Genomic DNA, 17,122 nt, shown 5'->3' on the forward strand with positions numbered 1-17,122 from the left:
AAACCTCCAAACCCACGCTCGCAACGATCACCCCCCACACTATTTTATGAATGAAGCTTGTTGCTTATTGGTTAAAGGGACTCGTGCTGTCCCGCCTCTGATGTGCATTCGGTAAGTTTGTATTTATCGACAGGAACGCCAGTCATTCATTCACTAGAGCTGTCAATCAAATGAGTCATGCGCTGAAAAAAAAAGACCGGCATGTTTATTCAGTGCCGTTTAGTTCGAGAGACAGAATAACTTTCTTTCTTATTTTTTTTCTATACTAAAATTATTTAGAAATTAGGTATTTTTCAGTCTTACATCAGGTCAACAATGTAAACTACAGTAGCCTACAACCAAATAAAGAGACTGCAAGTCTATCCTTCTCAACTTCGTTTTTGATTCCCATCAAAAAATAAACAAACAGGGCGCTTCTCTGAATAAGGACTGATATCCGTACTTTTTTTTACATTTTCGTTGGTATTTTTGTTGTGCAGACATATTTATTTATAATAAATCAACCAGTGAACGCCTTGTGGATAGGACGTTCCTCTACTGCAGCATGAAACTACAATTACCAGACAGCTCTCTGTTCTGAAACATCGCGAGATTTTACCACGCGAGTAACGCGGAAGAGAGGCTGGTTATGTAAACACGAATAGTACTAGGTATGCTGGAGATGAACCAACAAAAAGTTCAGAGCTACGGTTCTGAAACACACTTTTAATTAACTCGCACGCGCTTGCATCACAGCTCCGTGAAACACGAGTGTTGAAAGCACTGAAATTCGTGTCATTCGGATGTATTGCTCTAGCTTGTCAGGGCTAGGTCAGACAACCATGCAGACTGGATCACTCTCAACACATCCATGCCCACTGTCGCCATTCAGTTGTCCTCACGACCCGAAATGTAACCTTAAATATAAGACAACCGACACGTGCACAATTCAAGTAACGCACATAACATACAGACATCAGAGTGCTGAGTACAAAAAAGTATTGGCTTCGTCAAGAAAAAGCATTTTAATCTCTGTATTTTGAATTGCAACATGACCTGGCTGTGCAAGGTTTTAGCCTATGCATTGCCCTCATTCTCTTGTCTTTTTTCATGTCAGGCTTTAATCACGAAGGTTTGCAATGTGCCAGATTTAAATTTAGTTTTGTAGATTTGTTTTATTTTTATTTATTTTTATACACTTCATCAATGTATTAAAAACAGACAGATACAAAACAAAAACAAGCGAGACTGTTAAATAATGCAAAACATTTTATTTGCACCGAGTCAGGGAAGGAAGAAATCAGTTTATAACATAATATTGTAATTCAAATGTCAGTAAAGAATCCACAAGAACGACAAACTTCCAGCATTCGGATTTTGCAATGTACATCCACTTAGCCACTTGATATCATGTAGAGATATAACTAGACAATTCAAAACAGTTACATTCCGACGTAGTACACTGCATGATTTAAATATTTAAATAAATACAGACATATATCACGAAAAACATCAAAGCAGAAAAAAGAGCACGTCATGAAAATAAAAGACACGTGGAGCTAGATTAATCCGATATTCACAGAGCGCTAAAATGTCAACGTTTGAACCACAGTAGGCTATATTTTGCGATTATAATTATATACATTATAGTATACGTAAAATCTGGATTTGTTAAAATTGTACTGCCTTTGTACTAACAAACTACACATACAATTTTCAATATGAATTCCTTCACACACACACACACACACACACACACACACACACACACACACACACACACACACACACACACACACTCATGTTGGTCTACCTATCATTATGAGGACTTTCCATAGACATAATGACTTTTATACTGTACAAACTATAGATTCTATCCTCTAAACCTAACACAACCCCTAAACCTAATCATCACAGAAAACCTTCTGCATTTTTACATTTTCAATAAAACATTGTTTAGTATGATTTTTAAGCGATTTGAATTATGGGGGCACTAGAAATGTCCTCATAAATCACATTTATAGCATAATACCCTTGTAATTACTAATTTCTAACTTACAAAATTGTCCTCGTAAATCACAAAAACACGCACACACACACACACACACACACACACACACACACACACACACACACTCTCTCTCTCTCTCACTCACTCACAAAAACAAACACACACCTTCTCAGTCACTCTTACTTTTAACACACTCGTCCAATTTTAAATTCCTGTTTAACCTCCTCGACACTTACTGATCTTGCCCCCAATATTTGCCATTACTCAGCCCCCTATAACCCTATGATACTTTAAATAAGATGAATATTATTAGTTTACCATCTAGTTATCCTAAAACCATGTCATCTTTTTTGTTAGACCACAATTTAACATCGTTTTTAAACACCAATGTAATTAAACTGTATTATACATATACAATACACCATACAATAAGAGAACGTATAGAAACTTTAGCTTTGTTCAATAGAAATTATAAGCTTCTTTGTCCCGTTCGCGCACAATTCAGCACCACGCGCAGCGGACAGCGACAGCTGCAGATTGCTACAACAGCCTTAAAACATCCTTTTGCTCTCTGGTCACACGTGCTGTTCTTAGCACTCGCACAACAAAACTATTCTAAGACATATATACAGAGTATTATTTACAATGGTACAATAAATGCTCAGAAGAATATGAGATTAAATCAGATTACATTTGTCTTGTCCTACCACGACTTTCAAATTAAAACACAACAAATCAACACAAGCGTTCACGTGATCCTCTGGTCTACACAATTTCACTCAGCGCGTGAACACCTACAGCAACGAGGACATAATCTGTACGCGATTTTATGTTTACCTTTATTATGTATTTATTTATTTACCTTAAAACTGTTATCACTTTTCTGAGTGTAGTATTTGCTCTACATTTATACAAAACAGAAAAAATACGTCTGAAATTGACAACATTAGCAATGTCCAGCTCATACAAGAAGTCCTTTACAAACAGAGATTTTAAATACCTGAAGGTGTTATTGTCCTGCTACAAATTAATCAACTTGCTGAATATCCATTAACAGGTGTAAAGCAGAATTAAAGTCACTGATATGAGGTTAATCTTGTGCATCTTCAAGTTACAAGTTTTCCCAGGGTTGGATCCTGTAAAAACATAAAAAGTAAAACATTGTATGTGCGCGTGTGTGTGTGTGTGTGTGTGTGTGTATATATATATATATATATATATATATATATATATATATATATATATATATATATATACATATATATATATATACAATATATATTGTTATCAATAACAATAAATAATATCCTCTGTGTTATGCATAATTTATGTAAAATCTAAAAATAGTTAGTGATGACATAGCACTAAGCATATCATGCTTTTAAATAATATATTTCAGGCTTTTATCAACACCACACTTCATTCAGAAAATCTATCATCTTTATCCATCAGTCTCTATTTGATTTCTACGATGAATGTGATTAGAATCTCCTGTATGACATTTATGGAGAGATACTTTAGTATACTGACAACCTGATGCAGGTCACTTACCACATTACATGATAAAAATATATACTCAATAGTACAAGAATATATACTTATGCAATATGTGAGAATACATACCTTCTTATTTCTTTGTCCTCCCATGAGCATGTTCTGAATCAGATGACTGCAGGAACTCGACTGTTCTCACGACTGAGGCCTTTTCCACACTAGACATGTTTCAAAAGACAAAACATGCACAAACAGATCAAGATTGATCATATCATACAACAGATATAAGAATATTTAGAGCCATGTAAATATTTGGTTTTGTGTGTGTTTTTAAGAATATATTTTTTTCACAGACACATAGACAAATAAACATCGTGTTATATAGCAATTAAAATTAAACAGTCATTTGTCAAATCATTCCATAATATTCTGTTTTCATCATATGTCTAGAGACACAAGTCTTATTAAATTTCACAATACATAATGTTTGTGAATCAGTATTTTTGTGTGACCTGACAAACTAAATTCATACTGTATTTTGTATTAAAACAAAACCTCTCAAAATTATTCAGTGTAAATTTTCAGAAACAGAGAAACCTCCAGTTTGAAAATTGTTATTGTAAAGTGCGTGTCAGTTCCTACACACACTTGGCCCTAAAATTTAATTGACATAATATATACATTGCTGCAAAAATGCATTTTAACATTATTTATAAAAATTATTCTAAATATATGTTAATTCTTTTGGACTGTGCAATGCTTTCTGTACCTGATATTTTGACATTGATAATTGCATGTTGCATGTGATGTTATTTGGCTCATCTTTTCTGCCATCTCATTCTCAATGCTCATATGCATGTTTCACAGTCTCTCAGCCACACACTTAACCACATACACACACACACATATACAGCCCTTTACATACAGTTATACCCACAAATGTTGGGCAAATTTACTACACATACTCATATGTCCATGCATTCACACACACACACACACACACACACACACACACACACACACACACACACACACACACACACACACACACACACACACACACACACACAGCTTGCAATAATTATGCAAACATAAACTAGCACACTCATAATGTCACACACATTCCCTAAGCATTCTTTTTGATAAGTAAATTTGCACACACACTGTTACAACTGGCAAAAACAAACACACATTCCTTCACATTCATATTTTTTATCATTTACACACACACACACACACACACACACACACACACACACACACACACATTTTACATAAGAGGTTTTGCAAATACACAGAGACCTTACAAATTATATACTAAGCATTCTGAAATATACTAAAACTTACACAAAAATACACACCCACTATGCATACTTTTTGGTATTTAAATATACGTACACCTTACACACTTCTACACAAATACACACAAATTTATCCACAAAGTTATTTTGCACACACACAGACACTTTAAAACACGCGTGCATGCATTCATTTACAAGACATTTTTTACATGCACATAGACCTTAAAATAATGATTAAAAGTGAGCTGTTATTCAAACAAATGCACTCTGTACTGACAAAAACAATACACCTCCCTTTATACTTATTTGGGAGTGCCTTACACACACACACACATAAAGTACACACATACGTTTTGCCTGCACATGAATTAGCTGCTCACAATAGATATGACAACTATGACTATGTGTTTCCTAAGTCAATCCTGCTTCTTTTAAAATATGCAGATGCCCACAAAACTCTTCCCTGACACTCTTTAAGGATTTACTGGATATAGTATCTTAAGTTATCAACATAGAATGGTGACAATTTGTTAATTAGTTTTATGTCATCTCTCAAACAGTAAAATAAACAGACCTAAAGTCTGTCTGAAATTATGAAATCTGATTTGCAACAAGAATTATGATACTATATATATATATATATATATATATATATATATATATATATATATATATATATATATATATATAGCAGTATATAGCTTTGCCATTCTGCAGTCTGCTGTGGCCTACCACTCTCTGAGGTTAGTACATTACATTCATTCTTGTGTGTGGTTAAGATGTCAGTTTTCGGCTCTCCATCTTTCTGGCTCTAGATTTCATATGAATAACAAGAAAAACTGAATGTAACTCCTACAAAACCCCCACCCCCTTGAAAACATCATGTATTTACTCAAAGCACCAGGTGAAACTGGTTTTCTGTGCAGATGAATTAATTGGCTAATATGTTCACTTAATATTTGTATTGTAAAACTAGTTTCAGCTACTTTCACTCTCATTTTAATAGGTGGCAATATCAGTTGATTTTTCAGTTCAAAAGATAAGCACTTTAACACAAGCTAAAAGATATTATGAGCCTTTTAATATTTTTCTGACATTCAGTTTAGTTGGAGTATCGTTAAAACTAAAAACAAAAAACAAAATTATATATGAAGTTAATGTATTTTATCTTCATAAACTAAAAATCATATAAATGATAACTAACATATTTGTTCTAACTTTTATGTTTAGTTGTTCTGTTTTTTAACCTTCCTGTGTGCTTCTTATAACACTGTGATTAAACTGATTAAAAATGATCAATAATGCAAACTGTTTTTATTTTTGCTGTTTAAAATTGTTTATATATGTGTCCATATGGGTCATCAATGTTTTCATTGTTACCCCTTCTTCCTTTTTGTGCCTATCGAGCCTTCACTTTTGCCACGTCTCTATCGAATCTGACCTGTCACATCTACATTGTACTTTAAGGATTAGCGACAACCTAAAAACCCTCTTGTCTTCTTTAAACACATGTAGTAGGGATCTAACAGTCTTATGGAGTGAGAAACTCCAGTGAGAGCAGACTAATCTGCAAGCATGCAAAAACAGAATTGTGTTCCGAATTGTTGCTCACTCAATATTTTGACAAAGAGAGAGAGACATTTATATTTTTAAATGCGATTTTATGACATAACACACCCAACAGACTGAATGCTGTTTTTCTTTTCTTTTCTTTTAATTCTTTGAGTCTTGTTTAGCACTAGAGTGCTTTAGATTCCTCTGTTACTACTTGTTTAATGCTTGCTTTAACTGATCCATTTATGTAAAAATATATTTTGAATTACATGTTTGATCAATCCAGATATTGGGGCATTCATTTTCACCCATCGAGAACCCCAAGGTGTACAAGGATGTAATGATTCAGAAAGTGTGTTTTGCATTACAAGTAATTTGGGTGCGGGCCACACCCATGCTGCCCCGAATAGGAGTCGGTTGATACCTCTTTTTTTGATCGACTCCATCCTTTTCCTGTGTCAGCTTCCATTCGTGTTATCTGTCCATCTCCTTCCTTGAGGAACGTACTCAGTTGAGCCCCTCATCTCTCTTTTGCCTTGATGTCCTGCCATCACATGATTTTCTGCAAATACATAAACAATGATTAAGAAACTTCATAAAATATGTGTCTTGCTTACAGACATGAATATCCACCCACCCACACAAACACATACATATACTCATTGTTTACAGTGTTTAACAGAACTTCATTCAAGCCAAAAACAAATAACTAAATGGTAATTATATTCAATATTTAATAGTTTTTATGGTTATAGTTAAGGTTTTTGTACTGTATTATATTTTAGATGGCTCTGAATGTAAAGTGACATTTATCTCTCCATCCATATATTACAAATTACATCTTTAGTTATATTTCATAAAATAATTTCTTACTGTATTATTTAAACAAAAGCTAAATAATCAACCGTAATGTAATGACAGCAATTCCAGCACAGAGGAATGTGTTTTTAGAGGGCCTTATTTTAATGGATGTTACCTCCATTAATGAACAAAAACTCAACTTATATCCTTTTAGTGCTGTTTATTCTGGACAAGATAACTGATAACAGAAAATATAGAAAAATCTATTTGACCAAAAATAACCATTTTGACATCTGATATTGCTCAGACACACAGTGGATGGAATTAGGTAAATAATCTGGGCATTGAAGTGCACATACTATTGAAAACATAATCAGATAATTGACTAAAATAGTTTACAGTATAACAACTACTTTCACACTGTTGTGTAGAGGGCATATTAGTGCCGAGTGAATGCGTGAATGAGTATGACTTCTGCAGTGAAGTCGTGACACATTCTCATGACGGGACCACCCTCTTAGGTACAAGAGGACACTCCCCTCCCCTAAAACCTCCACCCATAAGTGACTCATCCCTCACACCTTTCCTGACACATATGAATGGATGGATGAAATGTGAAAAGAGAAGAAGGGAAAGGGGAAAGCATATGTACATTTTCCTTTTGTCAGTGCATGTGGCTTTCATTCCTGTACACCTTATCAAATCATAATTATTATTTTTAATGAAATCTTATATTGGGATCATGTTCCTGTAGACTGATTAGAATGGCAGCTAAAAGGTATTAGATATGAATATAAGCTTTACATTGTGTAATGCTGAAAAGTTGCATAATTTTTTTGGATGTGTTTAAGAAATGTATGTGTCATCCTTTTGTTATGAGACTTCGTGATGAGGAGAATATTCTGAAACATGTCTTTAACATGACAGTTCCTTCTAAAGCAAGCAAGCAAATATATTGAGAGAGCCCAGAAAGGACGAGCTGGAAAAATAAAGTGTACAAGAGTGAACAAAGGGCACAAAAACAGTGTCATTGGAGACTAAAATATCTTGACTGGTGAAGTTCAAATTATTCAAGAGTTCCCAATTGAGCCAAAACTCAATCTGTGAAATGACATCAATCGGAGCTTGCTCAAAAACTGCAACAGCAGATTCTATTTCATAATAAAAAATTAGGAAAAGATGTTATCTTGATCCATTTTGGGTATGATGTTTTTGTTGTCCATTTAAAACCTGGTCCTTTTAAGATGGTATGTGTTTAAAACAAAACAAAACCTAAATGATTAAAACTTACACAATAGATTTAGAAATAACAAATACAAACAAACAGAAGTTTAAACTTCTGTCAATTTATCCTTGAGCCAACAATTCATCAAACTACATACATGTTCTTAACAAATGTGAGTTATTGCATGACTGTGTACAGCCACACCTTCAGTAATGCCAACTCTCAGACCACAGGTAAGAAAAACAGTGCATATGGTGAGAACTGTCAGCTGGAAATTTTGACAAAAAAGACAAAAGACATTTCCAGTATTTATTTTAAGGAGGTAAAAAATGCACAATAAATTGATTTTACTGTGCACATTAGCCAGGCTTTCAATACACATCTATCTTTACTGCAAATATAATATAATATAATATAATATATTCTGCATATCAGAGATGTACAAAATAGTATTAATAATATTATTTAAGATTTTCAAAGTTTCAAACAATGTTAAAAGACTAAATCAGACTATAGTCTCAAGGTGTGGCCGCAAAAAAAAACAAGGACTAAAATGATCCTTTTCATCTATACTAAACTATACTGAAGTGAAAAACTGTCAAAATACTGTTCAGAGTCACACACCAAGATGAAGTATAATAAATACTGAAATTGTTGACAAAGACTGATATCAGATTTAACTTCAGAAGCGTGCAGGTTTTAAAACCAGTGTGTGTTTGTATGTGTGTGTATGTGTGTGATCTTGACAATGTGTCTGTGTACGTTTTACATGTATCTATACTTGTAAGCATTGGATGCCATGCAAATCAGAACAGTATTCCAAATCAAAATAGGATTTTTAAAAAGCATATTTGTCTTTCAAAAGTGAGACAAACACAATTCTACATCCCCTAATTTTATATCAAGACATTTTTCAAACTTTAAATAAAGAAACATATAAAAATTGTCCATGTTCTCTTAACACAAACCTGTAAGGTCTTTTATACACAAGGCGCCACGCCCACCTTCATGACTTACAGCTGTTTTACAAAGAGCTACTGTAGTTCTCAGACATTACACAGGACTGTTGAATCTAGCACTAAACATGGGGTTTCATAGGCACAATAACAAAGAAATAACCTTCAGCAGTTGAAACCTTGTAATGTGGAGAAATCAACTCTTTTGAAACGGCGCTTAGAAGCCTTCTAAAGGACTGAGGTGGAAAGAAAGAAAGAAAGAATGGACAATCTCTCGAAACCAAAGAAGAGACATACTTACAATGGCAGTGACGTCACGGTCACGATCAAGAGGATGGACGGAGCGTTTCACCTCCAGTCCTTTAGCCGATGGATCCCTCAAGTTTGTTCACTTTTCCCTTTGTAAAACACAAGAGCACAAAGTTGGACATGAATGCCAGTGGCGTCTTTTGAGAGGTTAACAGGCACTTAAAAATACACAACACGGGGGGTTTGGGCGGGAAAGTGTCCAAATGAATGCGAAGCATTGATATGTCTAACGTCAAGGGGAAAAATGCAGTATGGATGGAAAAGCCGTTTGTAGGTACATCATGCCATTCAATGCGTGTTCATGAAACACATTTCATTAACTTTTCGATTGGGGTTTTAGACATACACAACAAGAGAATATAACTGTATGTCCACCGCACTAAATGTGACGTAAAAACGTTCCTATAAAAACTTATGCATGATGCATTTACACAGTAAAAGTTAATTGGTTAATAAAAAGTTACAAATTGTCCTCGTTCGTCGTCTGGCTTCGTCCTAAAGCTTTTTATTGTAACATTTCTAGACCTATTTTATCAGGCATTCATGCAGTCAAATATTTCATAATGAAATAAAATGCCAACTCTTTACCAGACCACCTGTAAATCCAGCTTAATGCCCCGCAGCCCACCTCGACTCTCTCGTCCGAGCATCAAATGAATCTCTTGAATCAAGAATCCTTGTTCACAACTGAATCAACACGACCAGCCCTTATATTGTTTAATATTGCTGCTTATGTCTATTAACAAATAGATTCTTTTTCAAAACATTTTGTCTTTATGAATGGAAACCTTTTTCAGTCGTCAAAGAGAAATCCTGTCAGGTGGCGTTCTGATGGAGTTTCTTAATATTGCTGCCAACAAATATCTGGAGGGCCTCGTTTGGTCTCATTTGGGGAGTTAGGCCTGTTTTTGTTATAGCCTACTTTAATTGCTCTCATCTTTATAGCCATATAAACGAAAGGTAATGCCCTTCTGTTATAATTGAATAATGTGTGAGGGAACAGATACGCTTGAGTCGGAATTAATGTTAGTCTGACCTGAAGGAAGTTGGGGTTGTCGTCACTAAGGGACTCAAGAGCAGTTTGCAGATACTGTAGCGCATAATGGGGGCATTTGTATTAGGCTTACTCTCAACTATAGGACATGGAACAACTCATTATTCTGTTGGTGAGTGGCACACCAAATGGAAAGGGAGGACCAACGATGCCATAACTTTTTGATTGTAGTGACACAGATCACGTCACTTCGTAGTTGCTGAGGATCTCTCAATGGACTATTTTTGCATGGCATAGGCTATATAAAAATCTTTATCATTCAAAGTGTCTACATGTTATATCCTGGGTATGCGTAGGTGTGTCATATTCCATCGAGGAGTCATTTTCCAAAATACTGTATGTGTGTGTGTGTGTGTCTCTGTGTGTGTGAAAGAAATATATAGAGAGACCAAAAGAGTGTGTAAAAAGAGGGAGAGAGGGAATGTAAGAAAAGAAAACGAAGAGGTTGAGTGAAACCTTGTTGTCTTTGGGCACCTAGAGTGACGTGATCTGTACACACACACACACACACACACACACACACATGTTGGTGCGGCTATCCTTATGAGGACTCTCCATAGATATAAAGATTTTTATACTGTACGAACTGTATTCTATCCACTAACCCTACCCCTAAACCTAACACGCATAGAAATCCTTTGGCATTTTTATATATATATATATATATATATAAACACTGTTTAGTATGATTTTTTTAGCCGTTTGAAGTACGAGGACACTAGGTTGCCACACTTATATCATAATACCCTCGTAATTACTAGAGTGTAACCTAAAAAATGTCCTCGTAAACCACAAAACCCAACTCACACACACACACACACACACACACACACACACACACACACAGTCAATGAGGCTGATATTTTAATTTGAAATCTTTGTAGAATTATAACTGTCCAACAGGATGTACATCTTATATGTTATTGCAAACAGGGTGGGGTCATTCCACATTGTTTGGATTCTAAGTGATAAGCACACTAACGAGATGCCCACCAACAGGCATCTGTGTTTTCCCACGTGCAAACTGGAACCTCGTTGGTGGTACTGTGGTTTTGTTTGGGTGACTTTTGTAATCGTATTAACGAGAGCAAATATTCTGGCAATGGAGACGCCAGATAACTCTCGACAGGAGGGATCTCAGACTTTGGGGACGTAACTGGGAGAGAAGTTCGGATTTACATTTGAATTTGAGCCGCAATACACAGTGATGACATATTTCTGCTAAAGAAATATAAGGTGACAACAAAGAATCAGTAGAAAAAAATACAACAATAATAATAATAATAATAATAATAATAATAATAATAATGATGAATAAATTCAAGCAGGTATTTTAATCCACGGAGTGTATGTAGTATCACACGCTGAAAATTCGGTGAATGCGCCTTCCGCAAATGCTTTTTGGGGTAAGGGCTTCCCAGCTAGATACTTATGAACAGCAAGCCCAGACCGCAAAAAGATTCGCGAAAGACAAATCGCAGTCTGCGTGCAGCAAAATCCGTGACATCAAACAATGACATCCAGGTGTCTTGTGTGAATGGGTCTCCCTCGTTTCCCAGTCCTATTGTGTCCGACATCGGGAAAACGAGACACCGAAGCCTTTTCCCTTGGCTGAACTGTATCCAACTCATTCACATTCTACAAGCATGGGAAGCTTTCAGAGCGGCAGCGTCCAAATGCAAGTATTCTGAGTGCGAGCGCTGTCCGCGGTGCTGAATTCACTCATTCCCAGTAGTTCATTTCCCCTGTCTTTATCCTGGCTCCTACCTACCAACATGCGCAGAAATAATTACATCTAAACAAAAACACAGACACACATAATACAACTACCACTGAGCTCCTCTCTTTTTGCCAGGCAATTTTGTTGCTACTATGATATATATCCTCTCGTTCGTGATGTCGCTTGGTGGAGAACTGAAGTGCTCTTGGTGAGGAGAGAGCAGTCTGTAATCTGCTCGCAATAAATAGAGAGTAGCGAGAGATCTTATTGGAGCAAACAAAAAATCGTCATCCACCAATCGGTGTCTTGCTCATATAGGGACCCCCCTTTTTGAAAAAAAAAAAAAAAGAGAAAGAAAGAAAGAAAAGGGAAACCAAATTGTATCCTAGTTGGCTCAAGTGACCAGAAATATTCCGTGTAAGACAATAACATTATACTGATTTTTTTTCTTGTTTTTGCCAAGCGAATTTGTTCGCCCTGTTCTCAAAATGGGTTGCTACGTCTCTATGCATACATACACCATGTAGGGGTGGCGTGCCTTCATGTCTGCAAGTACATCGCCATGAATATCCATTCAAAACAGAGATACACATTTGGAGCGATTGCACACGACGTTCAGTGGTCATTTAACAAAACGACAAGCGACTCACATTACTTGTCCATGTAAAACAAGAAAGTACCACATTGCCAACACAACGACAACAACATGACAGGCTTCTGAGGCAATTTCATTGCATGACCACAGAGAGTTCACTGGCGGATACCACTCAGCGAAGACACGGGGGTTTCTAAATCAACAGCAGAACATAACAAATTCTGTACATTATTGTGGCAACACATCTTACTGCAGACAAATCAAATAAACAAGTTTAGTTACTAACCATTGCATACATTTACAATGCTATTTTACAGCAATATTTTACAAATGCACCTAAACCATCAATGCCTTACAACAGTATAAAATAAATATTAATAAAGGTATAACAACACAACAATATTAGGTCCTCCCATTGGCACCTGTTTTGGCCATATAACTAATCCAGCTGTGGAACGTGACTTCATTTGACTTACCCGTGAATTTATTTTTCTGCATCCACTCGACATATGTACAGCAGAGTCATTTGTCAAAATTCACAACTGTCTCTGGTCATCCATTCTTGGAACTCTATGCAAAAAACTATACGAAGTGGGAGGGTCACGATCTATAACTGGACACCCCGCCCCCTCCCCCAGTCTAAATTCATCCCAAACCAAGATTCCCCCCTCCCTCCCCTTTAATCACTGATTCTTCTTGCGACTTCGTGGTGCAAGGGGAGGTTGAGGTGGCTAAAGTCAACGAGATAAGACTGAGATATAACAGGTGTAAAAAAAATCAAGCCCAGATTCGACCATTATAAGGATTTTATTGGGTGGTCGCATCATTTGCGGACGTCTCCAGACAGTCACGATTCTCCCCCTTCTGTCTGCACCGCACAGCGACTGCATCTCCTGACGCAGCCAACGCGCACATATTACTCAATAGCAGTCACGACTCGGATAATTTCGTGTTTTCACTCAAATTACAACGCCAGTATTATGTTAGGAAGATATTGCTATGTCTGGGATATGTGTGTTTTAGAAAGAGAGACTACTGTGTCTTTGAAAAGGTCAAGGTAATGAGTTTTTCTGTAACGATCGTCTTGCAGGCACTGGTTGATAATTCCTGAACATAAAACGGTACTGTAGGCTACTCTGGCATGCACAGTTCTAAGAATACGACGAGTATTAAAGCGAGATGGAACTCGATAGTTAACATGTAAATATTGGTTTTGGACATTGCCCCCTCTCGAATGACCTGTACATATGAAGGACCGTTCGTTTGGATCTGTATAAGTGAACTCTCGTAGTGACACTGATTTGCAGCCGGAAAAAAATCGTATACTAAGCTGGTACTTTCTTCAAAACAAGACAGTTTGCAGCTATGCATTTTCGGGGAACTGTGTGCGCAGCAAGATTGAACTTACAAATTAATTAAGAGATGCTTTGATCAAAACAACACTGCCGATCAGTGATTTTTTGCGGAACTGCACAAATTGCGTTGAATGCTCAGTAAACGCATTCGTTTTTGGCACAAGCCCAGTATTATGTTCCATAGCAATAGAAAACAGACGATTGCAGTACTGTATACTGAAAATGACGTGGGCGGAAGAGTAATCCATGTGAATCCGCCGATAGCTACACAGTCTCAAGCACATCTGATGGAACGGTTCAAACAGCGCAGGCGGGAAGCTTGCAAAATTGCCTTAAAAGCGTTTATTTTGATTTTGCAGTTTGAGAATATGTGGCAAGCAGGAGGTGACACCATTTAATGTGTGATGCCCAAAACAGTGCTGACCATTTACGGGCAATTTTGTTGCGGGGGAAAGGATCCACGGAACCCCTTGACGCCACACTCGGTATTTTCGGCACCAGTTTATGGGCAGGCACAGGGTTTCCCCTGGTGTTCACACTGAGAGCATCTTCCAACTATATTTATTAGCCTATTTTTCTTCTTCTTCTTCTTCTTCTTCTTCTTCTTCTTCTTCTTCTTCTTCTTCTTCTTCACATATTTAAGAAATACAGTGCTCTCGCTCAAGTGTTATCTGTTTCCATTCACACTTTCAGCTGTAGCGAAGAAGCAAATCGGTATAAAATGACTCAACAGCGCCGTCAGACAAAGGAGTTTGGATTTGCTTTTTGGCTCATTTATTTACCATTCGCGAGATTCCTGTTCTCAGAAGAGATTGGTTTATTTCATTTTTAAAACTAGGTGAAAATGACATGCTATGCATGAAAAAAATGGTTGCATCTACGACGTTTCATTGGCGGGAATGGCACATTACCTAACAGCATGCTTGCAACAAAACATGCAAAAATCAAATAAAAATGTATCGAACCAAAATTGTGGTGCATACTTACCAGTGCTGCAAGCCCTTGCTGAAAGCAGGGAAAACATATACGTGAGTATAAATTCAGTCAGCCGTGATCACATTACAGAAAAAAACAACAAGCTCACATACTGCCCTCGATTCATTTCTATCCTCAGCAACACGTCCAAGTTTTCTCAGAATCGCAGTCCTTTTTATACAAGTGAAACCCTCTGCCTATTTCTGGACCAAGATCAAACACTGATGCTATTTTTAGCTGCCAGTAAGAAAAAAAAAAACACTCACAAAGACATCGCTCAGGAGCGTTACGTGAAGTGAATGTAATGTACATTACATTTGCTTCTCCAGCTCCATGCAAGGGCTCCGATTTGCCTCCGTCGCTGCAGTGACACCCCCCCCCCCAGCCCCCAATAAAAAAGGATCAGCATCAATGAGCATCAGTTCTTCAACCTCTTATGGCTAAACAATTTTCAATGTTCTGCCTTGGCACGAGTTGTTCCCGCTCTCCTTGTTCTTTTACGACGCTAACGTGGTGTCTCCATGCAACTTTCGCTTGGAAACTCAGGACGGATTCGCAGCTCGTAAAAAAAGAAAACACACATACGGAGAGAGAGCGCGAGAGAGAAACTTACACGGACTAACGCGTAAACTGCATTATCAGTTGTACTACAAAGAGAATACGATTTGTCTTAGGAGTAGTATACAAACGATGATAATTAAAGCTCACAGAATCTCTCTATATTTTTTGGGCTGCGCCAGTTACTAGGCATTGACGTCACGTTTAGGTTCTCCCACTTCACAGTCTATGGCTACTGATTACAACCATCGCTGTTGGTTCACGGTAATACAGAAGGCTTGAAACAAGCTAAAACGCGCAAAATGAAACTCAGATATAGGTGAACGATAGACAGTGCCCGCGTCGCAAATGACAACAGCCCGGTATCCAAGTGCAATCCTTCCTTGCATTCGCCTGCCATCGTGAAAAACACCTTTGCCCATGGATTCCTTGGCAGACACACCATTAGCCTATATATTATCCTTAAAAAGAAAGGTTTTAAACCTGGTAGTTATCCCATCAATGGCTAACTATACTACATGTCAACACATATGTTGACTTATGTGAACACTGGTTGTTAAGAAGGGGAAAGTTGGAAAACTATAAAGGAGCATTAGATACACTTGAACCGAGAAAAAGTTGGTGCGGTCAACTCATTCATACTAGGTGTCTCTCACACGTTCAGTTTCAGCTGGATGTCGCAAGGCTATTTGGGGAACGTGCAGCGTTGCAAACGAGTCAAGATTTGGGCTCATAGAAAGTCAATGGAATTACCAGCACAATTACAAAGCATATACCAGTGCAAGCAGAAATGCGTATGTGCAGCACACAAAGTACACTAATATGAACAGTGCACTAGAAACATATTGAAGTAGCTTTTTTCAGTATGCCGCATGGTGTCGCCAAACACCATCCAAGATATTCTAAAACTAGTAGCAGCCCACTTAAAACTGCTATAGCATATATACATCGTCTTAAAACAGTACTTCAAGTTTTTGGTCAGTCATTTGCTAAATAAGTAGTTAAAATCCATTTAATAATAATAATAAAAGAATGGCCCCTAAGTGTGCGAAGTTGACTGTATCCGAGCGCCAAGGGTCGCTGTCCATTGTGCTAAACAGGGGGAGTCAACTAAGAGATGAATCGAGCATGTGTTTAATGCAGTTTTGCTCTACAGACACAAACTTAAACAAAATGCTTGTCAAACCTATTTGTATCCATAGGAGATTCAAGTACAAGTGTAAAGATAACAATGT

The 17,122-nt window shown here is 37.0% G+C and overlaps 1 long non-coding RNA gene across 1 annotated transcript; it reads right to left on the reverse strand.

The window, feature by feature from the left end:
- Positions 1-1,270: 1,270 nt before the first annotated feature.
- LOC127640654 (uncharacterized) lies at positions 1,271-15,677 on the reverse strand. The gene is made up of 5 exons (XR_007970102.1): positions 15,342-15,677; positions 9,623-9,719; positions 6,764-6,901; positions 3,614-3,702; positions 1,271-3,126 (listed from the first exon to the last, which is right to left on the reverse strand). It is a non-coding gene; the product is annotated as an uncharacterized LOC127640654 (long non-coding RNA).
- Positions 15,678-17,122: the final 1,445 nt, after the last annotated feature.

Source organism: Xyrauchen texanus, chromosome 49, assembly GCF_025860055.1.
Source record: "Xyrauchen texanus isolate HMW12.3.18 chromosome 49, RBS_HiC_50CHRs, whole genome shotgun sequence".
In the NCBI taxonomy this organism is placed as follows: domain Eukaryota; kingdom Metazoa; phylum Chordata; class Actinopteri; order Cypriniformes; family Catostomidae; genus Xyrauchen; species Xyrauchen texanus.